Here is a 9,821-nt window from a genome sequence, read left to right as displayed (position 1 = left end):
AGCCAATCAAAACCCTACACTTCATATGTATGTAGTATTAACCAATCACCTGGCTACTAATAGCCAAAGCTTGCTGTATTCTCAATAAAAACAGCCTCGGACTCTGAGCCAGTTGCCTCTCTCAGCTACTTTGCTTTGGGAGTGCCGTCTGGCCAGACTAATAAAGGTCTGTTTTACTTTCCAACTTGTCCGGTGTGTTCCTTCCCGGGTGATCGTCGCTGCAGTCAGCTCCTTGGAGCGTTTGGTAAGGCCCCCGGTCTTACAGATGTACCATAAAGAAGGCGCAGAAGCTGATACAGAGCAGGGTCCCTCCTCCCCCAGGCCGACTCAGGGCAAGCTCCTGTTCCCTCAGGGGATCGTGGATGATGACCCTTCTGTCACACACGCTGCTCCCTTGATGCTGGGCATGGGTGTCTCTGTCTAACTGCAGCTGTGGACCTTTCCACATCAGTCTCAGATCTGCATCACTCTGGGTAACGTTGTTCGGTATCAGTTTGGCCCAAGGTGCCGGAGTGGCTTGTGCATCCTCTATGCTTTGCCATTTCATGCCATGGTCTCCACAGCTGCCACAGGGTCCCTGAAAATGTCTGCTGTCCACCGCCCGGGAAGCCTGTGGCACCCAGGGGTGAGATGAAAGTGTAAGGTGGGGTGGGCCGGGGGGGCAGCACCCCAGAGCCCACCGCTGGACCAGGTGAGGAGCAGGAGAGAGCAGCTCCCTCCAGCTTGGTCCAAGCCCCATCCGGAGCAGGCAGCCCACAAGGCCCCTGCCTCACACTTCCTCCCCTCTGAGGAAGCTCAGCTCCAGTACAAGGCAGTGAAGGAGACAGAGCTGTGTCTCCCAGCCTCCTGGCAGCCCACACACATCCCCGGGAGTGAGGATGTGTCTGTTGTCTGTTGATGACTTCACGAGTCAATTGTGATGCGTCAAGGCTTGGGGGAAATATGATAAATACTTGTAATTTTCGTCCTGTGGAGAAGCCACAGTAGAGCAACAGTGGCTCCCTCAGAGTGCACAGCCCGACACAGACAGGGAGGGGCTCCAGTCCAGTGCCTCACAGCCAAGAACCTGGGAGTTGAGGGAAAAGCGATGGGGCCACAGACCCCAGGACAACAGAAGACCAAACCCTACAGGGGCAGCCAGCGCGGACTCCGCCATCTGGGTGGGAGTCCAGCCTGGCAGAGACCCACCAATAATCCTCACACACTGGACAGGGACCAAAGAGGCTTCTCTGGGGCTTGTGGGCAACTGCAGTTGGCCTCACACCTCCGAAGATTCCCTGGCTTCCTTGGGCTCAGGAACCAGAAACTTCGAGGAAAGAAAGAGCCACCCCAGCAGATCAGCCCTGAGGAGCAGACATGCAGACCCAGGCAGACGCTGCCGATGCCTTCACTGAGCCTCACAGTGAGCTCTGAGCTGGTCAGGCCATCGAGGGCTGTCGCATGCATGCGGCAGAGCTCAGGAAAGGGGTCAGCTTGGCCAAGGCCTAGGTGGGCAGGGAGTTGATGGATATGTCTGGGCTTTGTTCCAGTTCCCCAAAGACAGGAAAACAGCCCGTGACAGGTGTGTGGGTCCCTTGGCCTTCCCGAGAGCCCAAGGGGCCCAGAAAAGCACCTGGCCCTGACTCCTGTTCCTCAGACCTGGACCACAAGAGGCTCTGAGTTGCTGGCTCTGAGCCCCAGCCACTCTGCCAGGAGGAAGGGCACTGACGAAGCTGGACATAACTGGACGTGGAGGACAGAAGGCCACATGGCTGTGAGCGGGCACTTGCCTTTGTCCCAGGAGGGCCCATCCTTCCCTCTGTCCTGCCATGGCCTGCTGTACAAGTGTTAGTGGGATCCAGGTGCTGGGGCACCTTCTAGAGATTCTTTTAGCTTCCTGCTGTCCTGAACTAAAAATTGGTTGAGGAGTGCAAAAGGCAGCAGGTTTTACACGTATTAAAGGTAGGAAAAGAAGGATGCTCTTCAGGGTGAGAGCAGGCCACCAGCTTAACAGCAGCTGTCTTCTGTGGCCCCTCCTCAGGGATGTTGGGTCTAGGCCGAAATGTCAGAAACCTGCTTGAGTTCTCACAAGAAGAACTGAAGATCTCACTCTCTGATTGATCCCAGTGCAGGGTTTGGGTGCATTCTCCTGGATCTCTGTGATTGGCAGATTATACCCACTGGCCCAGCCAGCTGACCAGGCCCTAGTCTCCTGCCTCACAGGGGCCCCAACCAGCCTGCCCACCCTGATCCTGAGGTGAAGTACCGGGGCACTTGACCCAGCAGGCAATGTTGGCCCAAGGTCCACTCTGATCCATCCAACGGGACCGATTGAGAGGGCCCAGAGGAGCCAGTGCATGACTGGGCAGGAGAGCCCTGGCCTTCAGGACTGAGAGCCAGAGGTCCAGACGGGCGCTCTGCAGAGATAGAGCAGTAACACCTACTCCACACTGGGTTGGAGAGTCAGGGCCATCTGAGAACCTGGGCCACAGGCACGGCCACTGCTGCTCAGGGACCCCCTAAGCTGGCTCCTGCACTTGTGGCACAGGGCCTTCTTCGCTGCTAGCATGAAAGCAGCAGATGGGACTTGTGCCCATGTTTCCTGTGGCTCAGTTTGGTGGCTCATGGCCCTTTCTTCTCCCTGGCAGCCCCTCAGATTTGCTTGATGCCCCATCTGGTGGGGATGCTGGCCCCCTTACAAGACAGAAATGTGTCCCTGGACTGGAGGAAGAAAGTCCAGGATGCAGGGACTTAGTCCGCCCTGCCTCCTGGTGCCTGCCAAGACTCCAGTTCCCAGCAGCTCCACAAGCCCTAGCATACAGCACCATCCAATCCTTCCATGTCCTCCAAAGCCAGCTGGGGGCCCATTCTGCTGTTGACTACCCCAGATTTCACCACCAGAAGCTGGGGACCACACACTAGAAAGGCAGGTGGTGGTGTCCCTCCAACTGCACAGGACAGTGGCCTGGCCATGAGGACAGAGACTCAAAACCTGCCCACTGGTGCAGTCACGGATGTCGGCCTCCTTGGCCACAGCAAACCCTACGCAAAGGTGGCCCTGAGCAGACTCAAGTGGGAGCTGAGCCTCCAGTGGTGACAGGCACCTGCCCTGGGCACCTTGGAGAGAACCTGGTGTGTGGCCCCGAGACAGAGAAGGGGCAAGCCCAGGACCACAGTGCACAGAGGGCAGAAGACACAAGGCTGTTTCAGGACCACTCTCGGGTAGTCCTCTGTCCACAGTCTCTTCCAACAAAGGCCAGACCTGTGGCAACACCAGGGATCCACCTCTGTGTCGACTTCAGGACTGCACAGCCAGCCGGCATCTGTGTGGCCCTGGAGAGACTCCTGTTGCCTGAGGGCGGGGACCAAGGAGGAGGTCAGCCCTGCGGCCTAGTTCTTTAAGTCCCTGCCCCTCCTCCCCACCTCCTACAACTAGCACCCATTACTGACTCAGGGATCAAGGTGGAATGAAGGGATTCGCTGAAGAAGCAGTTCTGAGGGATCAGCCTCATCAGAAGTGCTCCCTCTAGAGTGCCAGGATTGAAAATCAGCCACGTGTGACTTTACACAACACTACACAAGCAACATTGGTGTGGCACACTTCTTCTGAATATCTTCTGTCCTTTCTAAGTTGCACATTTTTGGGCCGGGGATTTAGCTCAGTGGTTCCACCGCCTGCTTCGCAAGTGCAAGGTCCCGAGTTTGATCCCCAGTACCAAAAAAAATAATACTGAAAAGTTGTACATTTTTGAAGTCTTTATTTTAGGATCTCTCTCTCTCAAACCTGAGGTACACTGAGCTACATCCCCAGGCCTATTTATTTGTTTATTTTTCTTGTGAGCTCAGATCTTGCTAAATTGCCCAGGCAGGACTTGAACTTGCACTCCTTCCCCTACCACCTAAAGCACTGGGACTCAGGCATGGGGCCCCCATGCCTGGTTTATTTTGCATAATTTCAAAATTGCAGAAAAGTTGCACGATTCACACCAAGAGCTTCCCCACACCCTCCCCAGTTCATCAACATTTTATATCTCCCCATATTTGCTTTCCCATCCCTTTCTCTCTAGAGAACCTTTTCCTGAGCCATTGAGACATGTTCCTGCCTCCACCCCGATGCGCCCGTCCTGCCCCCTCCCAGCTCTTCGGCTCGTTGAGTCTGCTGCTGCTGTCCCTGCTCTCGGGTGTCTCTGATGTAGAGACAAGGCTGAGGAAGATAACACATTTGGGGTGTTCATGCTCCTTCCTAGCTCTGCTTCCACTCCCCAGTTTTGTCTTAGCTGTAGTCGTATTTTACATCTTCCATGTGCAGCCTTGTAACTTTATGAGCTGGGACCGCCCACCCTGCGTTTCCACCGTGCTGCCGTCCTGCTGAGGATCCACGACATCCGCTACTGCTCACTCACATACAAGACCTCCTTTTTGCCGAGTGTCCATTCACCTAACCAGGCAGAGAATGAGCAGCACTTGATGCGACCATGATGCAAGCATCGTTTTCTAAGAAAGCAGTGCTCTGTCTTAGGGCAGGACGGAGCTCGGCACCCCGAGCTCTCCCGCCCGTGTCCCACGCCGCCTCTGTCCTGCCGGCTGACCAGCCCAGGTGCAGTGTGCACCGTGACCTCCAGACTCACTGTCCTGGCGCCCCAAGCCGTGGGCAAGCCCTGGGGCTCTTGGCTGCCAGCATCTTCCCTTTGGACTCTGTCTTTATGGATCTGGTCCACACTCCGACTCTGCTCTGAGTCTGTCTCCAAGTTGGGAGATGTCATCCTTCTGCCTGGCTGCAGCAGGCACACAGCAAGCCTGGCCGACATCGTGCCACCTCTGTCTGTCCTCTCCACTCCACCCAAGCCAGCCTCTGCCTGCATCAGCCTCCAGTGCCGAAGCCAAGCTGCTGTGGGGCTGCCTGTAAGAATGGCTCCTTTTCCAGAGCTCTGGCCACTCTGCCTTGTGCCGAGTGTGCAGTGAGGAAGCAGAGCAGCTTCTGGGAGCCAAGCTCCCCGCCGGGACATTCTGTCCTTTGAAGTTCCTTCGGCCCTGCCGAGTCCCCTCGGAACGGGCCGGTCTATGATGATTAGTGACCCCGACACAGCCTGGGCAGCATTTGGTGGCTGTCCCACCACCTTTCCGGCGGTGCTTTGAGCCTGTAATTGTCCTGGGCTCTAGGAATCCGAGAAGCTGAGAGTAACAGAATGACATCGGCTAAGGCTGCTGTGTAAAAGCTTAATGTCAGGAACATAACCGGGAGGCAGGCCTGCAGGGCAGAGGGCTAGCTGGAGTCAGCTCTGAGTCATACTGGGGAGAAACCTTCAAAGCCAACAGCGACAGACGCCAGCCCCTGAGGCTGAGGGGCCGAGAGCCCGAGAAGCCCATGTCCACGGCAGCCCTGTGCCCACTTTCGCCCACCCTGTCCAGGCTAGAGCTGCTGTCCTTGCGCAGGGCCCTCCAGGGCAGCCCCCAGCCTTCACCCTGCTCTGTCCACTGCCCTCGGCTCGCCGATAGTGCCCCGTCCACAGGAAACCAGTCGGGGCTCTCTGGGGCCACTGAATGGAGTTGGTCAGGGCCAGGTGGGATGCAGCAGCCACCCCTGGATGCAGCACTTTCAGAGGGGAGAAGGGCACAGCCCAGCTTCCCCACCCACTATAGCAGAATGGTTACCCCTCAATTTCCCCATCTGCTATGGGGTCAATAGGGGCCCTGCTGTGGGGCTTTCCGTGAGAAGTAAATGACATGTGGACATGGCCCTGGCCCAGAGGGGCAGAGACCCTTCCTGTCCCGGGACAGCTTGGCTCCTGCCCGCTGGTCTCTGGCCACCTCAGGCTGGGCTACTCTGCTCTCAAAGTCACCTTTGCAGTTACACAAAGGGCCTTCCAGCAGAGTCTAGGTTTTTGTGTTTCTGTTTTGTTTTGTTCTGTTTTATTTGAGGTACTAAAGGTCGGTCTCAGTGGGCCTCCCGCTGAGCTACATCCCTAGCCCCTCCCCCTTTTAAACTGTTTATTTTGAGGCAGGGTCTCACTAAGTTGTTAAGTTACCCAGGCTGGCTCAAACTTGTGAGCCTCCTGCCTCTGCCTCCCAGAGCACTGGGATGGGCTGTTCCACCAAGCCAGGCTCAGGGCCTGTGACGAGAACGTGGAAGGCAACACATCCCACCATAGCCAGTGAACATGACATTCCCACAGAACTGGACAAGCAGAAGATAATAAAGGCAGCTGGCTGGTGCCCCAACCCTGCTCCAGAGGCCTGTGAGGGCTAGGTGGGGTGCTGGCCCCTCTTGGAGTTGGGACCCTGGAGGCAAAAGCCTGCCGAGCCCAGAGGCACACGCCTGCCTTCAGGGCATCATAGCCATTCCTGAGGCCACATCTGAAGACCTGGGTTTCTTCTCACAGTGCAGAGCACAGCCCGGGATGGGCCCGGCTGAGGGAGCAGGAAGCTCCGCCTTCATTGGGTTCCTGCTGTGAGTTTGAGCCAGGAACCAGTTTGGGTTCAAATGTGGGTGGCAAGCGCCCCTACAGGCACAGCACATCCCCTGCAGGCCTTGGTTGGCAGGCCTGGGGCAGTCATGTAGTGACCGTTGGTCAGTGGGTTTCCTCAAAGCCCAACTTCTCATTTCTCTAAAACCTCAGGCTACTTCGGTGAGAGGAGAAATAATCAGTCCAGGACTTCGCTCTCATTAGTTTTCCCCAGAGAAGAAGGGGGTGGGGTGTACGGGAGTTGGCCAGGCCTCTCAGGCTGCATGTTCACAAGGGCGAGACTCAAGACCTGGAGCAGGGAGGGGGACTTGGAGGCTGTCCAGTTGGGCCCCTCAGCCGAGGAGAGAGGATAGCATAGCCACCTGAACCCAGAGGTCCAGCTAAGGCCAGAGGGTAGCCCGTGTCCAAGCAGCGCACTTGGGTGACCAGAAGCCAGGGCTCCGGTGTGGGCCCAGCCCAGTGTGGCGGGAGCAGCTCTCCAGAGCCACAGTGTGCCCATGGCTATGTGGACACATAAGGTGTCCTTCCAATCCTTCCGAACGCTCCTGCTGGACCCAGCTCTCCCGACCAAGACTGAGGTGTCCCCACGGAAGCAGGGACAAGCACCCCTGTCAGCAACGTCACTGCCCTGCCGGCATCAGCTCCCACTCGAGGACCCAGGGCTGACATGGGTGCTGATTCACACTCGGACTGGCAGCAGCCAGGGCCTGCATAACGTTGATCACGGGAGAGCCTGGGCCTGGACCCTCCCCCACCCCGGGATCAAGACACTTGAGAGGCCATCTGTGAAGCCAGTTCAAGAGCGTGGATCGAAGAGTGTGGGCCATTCTTTCCACCCAGTACGGAGCAAATCAGTGGGTCGGCTGGTTTGTCAGTCCATCAACAAGTGGTGACTTTGCTCTGGGCCATGGGTGGGAGGTAGCGCACAGGGGCAAAGCCAGACCCAGCCCTGGGCCCCTGGACCCAGGCAGCCGCCTGGCAGGAAACACTGAACAACTGTCACCAGTGATTTGGGTGACACTCCACAAAAATGCTTGACATGTGAGAAGTGCTGGCTCGTGACCGTGGGGACCAAGCAGGACCCTCGGTGACCTGGGAGCTGGCAAGAGAGAGACAGTGGTGGGGCTGGCAAGGCCTGCGAAGTCCTGGGCAGGGAGAGAGGTGGGGCGGCCGGAGCCAGGCCTCCCCCAGGCCATTCTGGCTCTGGCCTTGACAGGGGAGTGTGGTCAGGTCCCTTCCCCTATAGCCTCTAACTCCTTTCAAGAGGGCATGCACTCAGCACTGCCTCATGGAGACAGGACGGGAGGGGAAGAGTTGCTGCTGATGATTGCCCAGCCGGACCCGCGGCACAGTGTGGAGCAGGTGGGTGGCCAAGAGGGACCTGCTGAGCACATGTCTAAATGCAGACAGCCCAAGGGGGCCAGGCCTCCTGCCTGCCTCTTGCCTCTCTTCTCTCTCTCTCTCTCTCTCTCTCTCTCTCTCTCTCTCTCTCTCTCTCTCTCTCTCTCTCGGTCCTGGGGATTGAACCAAGGGCCTTTACACTGAGCTACATTGCCAGCCCTTTTTTATCTTTTATGTTTTGGTACTGGGGATCAAACGCTTTTGAGGCAGGTGGCAGAACCACCAAGCTAAATCCCTGGCCCCATATTTTTGATTTTTATTGAAAGGGTCTCACTAAGTCACTAAGTTGCCCAGGCTCAAAACTTCAATCCTCCTGCCTCAGCCTCCTAGTGTTCTGGGTTGATAGGCATGTGCCACGATGCCCAGCCAGCTTTGCTTATTTACTATTGCAAATGATACATTACCCTCTAGAGTTTTTCATTTAATTTTCTAAATAGGATAGCCATTGATGTGCTTCAGAAACCAGCTCCTACTAAAGGACACACAGGAAAGGGCCCTGCACTCTACCCCACCTGCCCCACCCAAAAAGCCACTGTTACCCTTTCGTAACCTTACGGCTACGTGGCAGATGCAGAGATGCTGGCTGTATGGACTGATCTCTTCTTAAAACACTTCTGCCGCTCAGGCATTTCTTTGGATCTTTCCTGCTTCTGGCTCCAGGCTGACTTCTCTGAGTCCACCAGGGCCTGGATGCTGATCCTCACCTTGGAACGAGTTCCTCTCCTGTGAGCCAATGCCGGTGGCCACGCATGGTGCCGAAGCCCCTCCCTCGTTCCACACCCCGGCTCTGCCGCCCTCGTGGTACCTCACCTTTCCCCAGGCCCTGGACGTTGCCCCTGATGTCCATCGAGGTGTTATGGTGGACCTGTGCAGGTAAATGGGACCCAAAGGGGCCACTGTCAAGATGAAAAGAAAATCCGAGGTCTTTTTAATTATCTTTCTTATGTCCACCGCCATCCCTGCAGTGTACACCAGGAGCCCCCTGGTCTAGGTGGCCCGAGCATCCAGAAGAGCCCTCTGGTCTGGCCACCCCTACCAGCATCCAGGCCTCCGAGGTGCCCGAAGTAAGAACAGCTCACGGTGTTAAGCCGCGTGTCTCCAAACCCCACGGCTTCTCAGTCCTGCCTGCCCGAGCATGTGCACTGGGCATTGCTCAGTAAATTACCAGGATAACCCCTGCCCAGGCAGCGCACTTTAACCCCCAGGTGATGGCTCCGCTCGCCGGCATGGTCAGGGAAGGGTTTGGCCCTGGTGCTGTTCATTCGCTGCCCAACAGGGCCTCTCTTACAGGTGGGCTCTGCGAACACTCTTGTTGTCTTACCTTGCCATTGTACTTCGGTTTGCAAGCTTCTGGCCCTGTTTTATTTTGACCCCTGGATACCCAGACACCCAACATGCGGGATGGGAACCTAACTAAGTGTCACCCTTCGTGTGTCCTGGGCTCAACAGGGGTCACACAGAGACCAGAGCACCCACAGGCTCAGTCTGCTCTTGGGCTCAAGTTCCTCAATGCTGCTTGTACCTGGCTCCAGCTGTGCCCGTGCATTTGTGAAAACTGGAGATTCAGCCAAGTCACAGTGCAGCAGGCAGAGCCCATAGCTGGCCGGTGCCGGCCCCGCCCTGATACCTGGCAGGAAGCCCACGCCTGTGGGTTCCACCTCACATGTACCTGTTCGGCTTCAGGTAAAGAAGAAGAGTTGCTCGCCAAATGGTGCAGCCTGTCTCGGTGCATGGAGCCTGAGTGCCAGACACACATCCTGGGATCTGTCAGCAAAAGGAGCCAGACAGACACCCACCGCCAGTGGGACAGCGCTCAGCCGCAGCTGTCACAGGGTGGGCATGAGAGGTCAGGGGACCAGCCCAGCCCCAGAGGATGGCGGCGGGGGGAGCTGAGGGAAGCTCTCGGCGGGAGGAGGCTCTTAGACAGGGCACCGCACCTGCAGAGGCAGTGGGGGTGGCACAGAGCCCTGTCCAGCT

This window comes from Heterocephalus glaber, unplaced genomic scaffold, assembly GCF_053883595.1.
Source record: "Heterocephalus glaber isolate CG9 unplaced genomic scaffold, H.glaber_assembly_v1.0 deba00001673, whole genome shotgun sequence".
In the NCBI taxonomy this organism is placed as follows: domain Eukaryota; kingdom Metazoa; phylum Chordata; class Mammalia; order Rodentia; family Bathyergidae; genus Heterocephalus; species Heterocephalus glaber.
The sequence above is the reverse complement of the archived record's forward strand: the minus strand, read 5'-3'. Positions refer to the sequence as shown.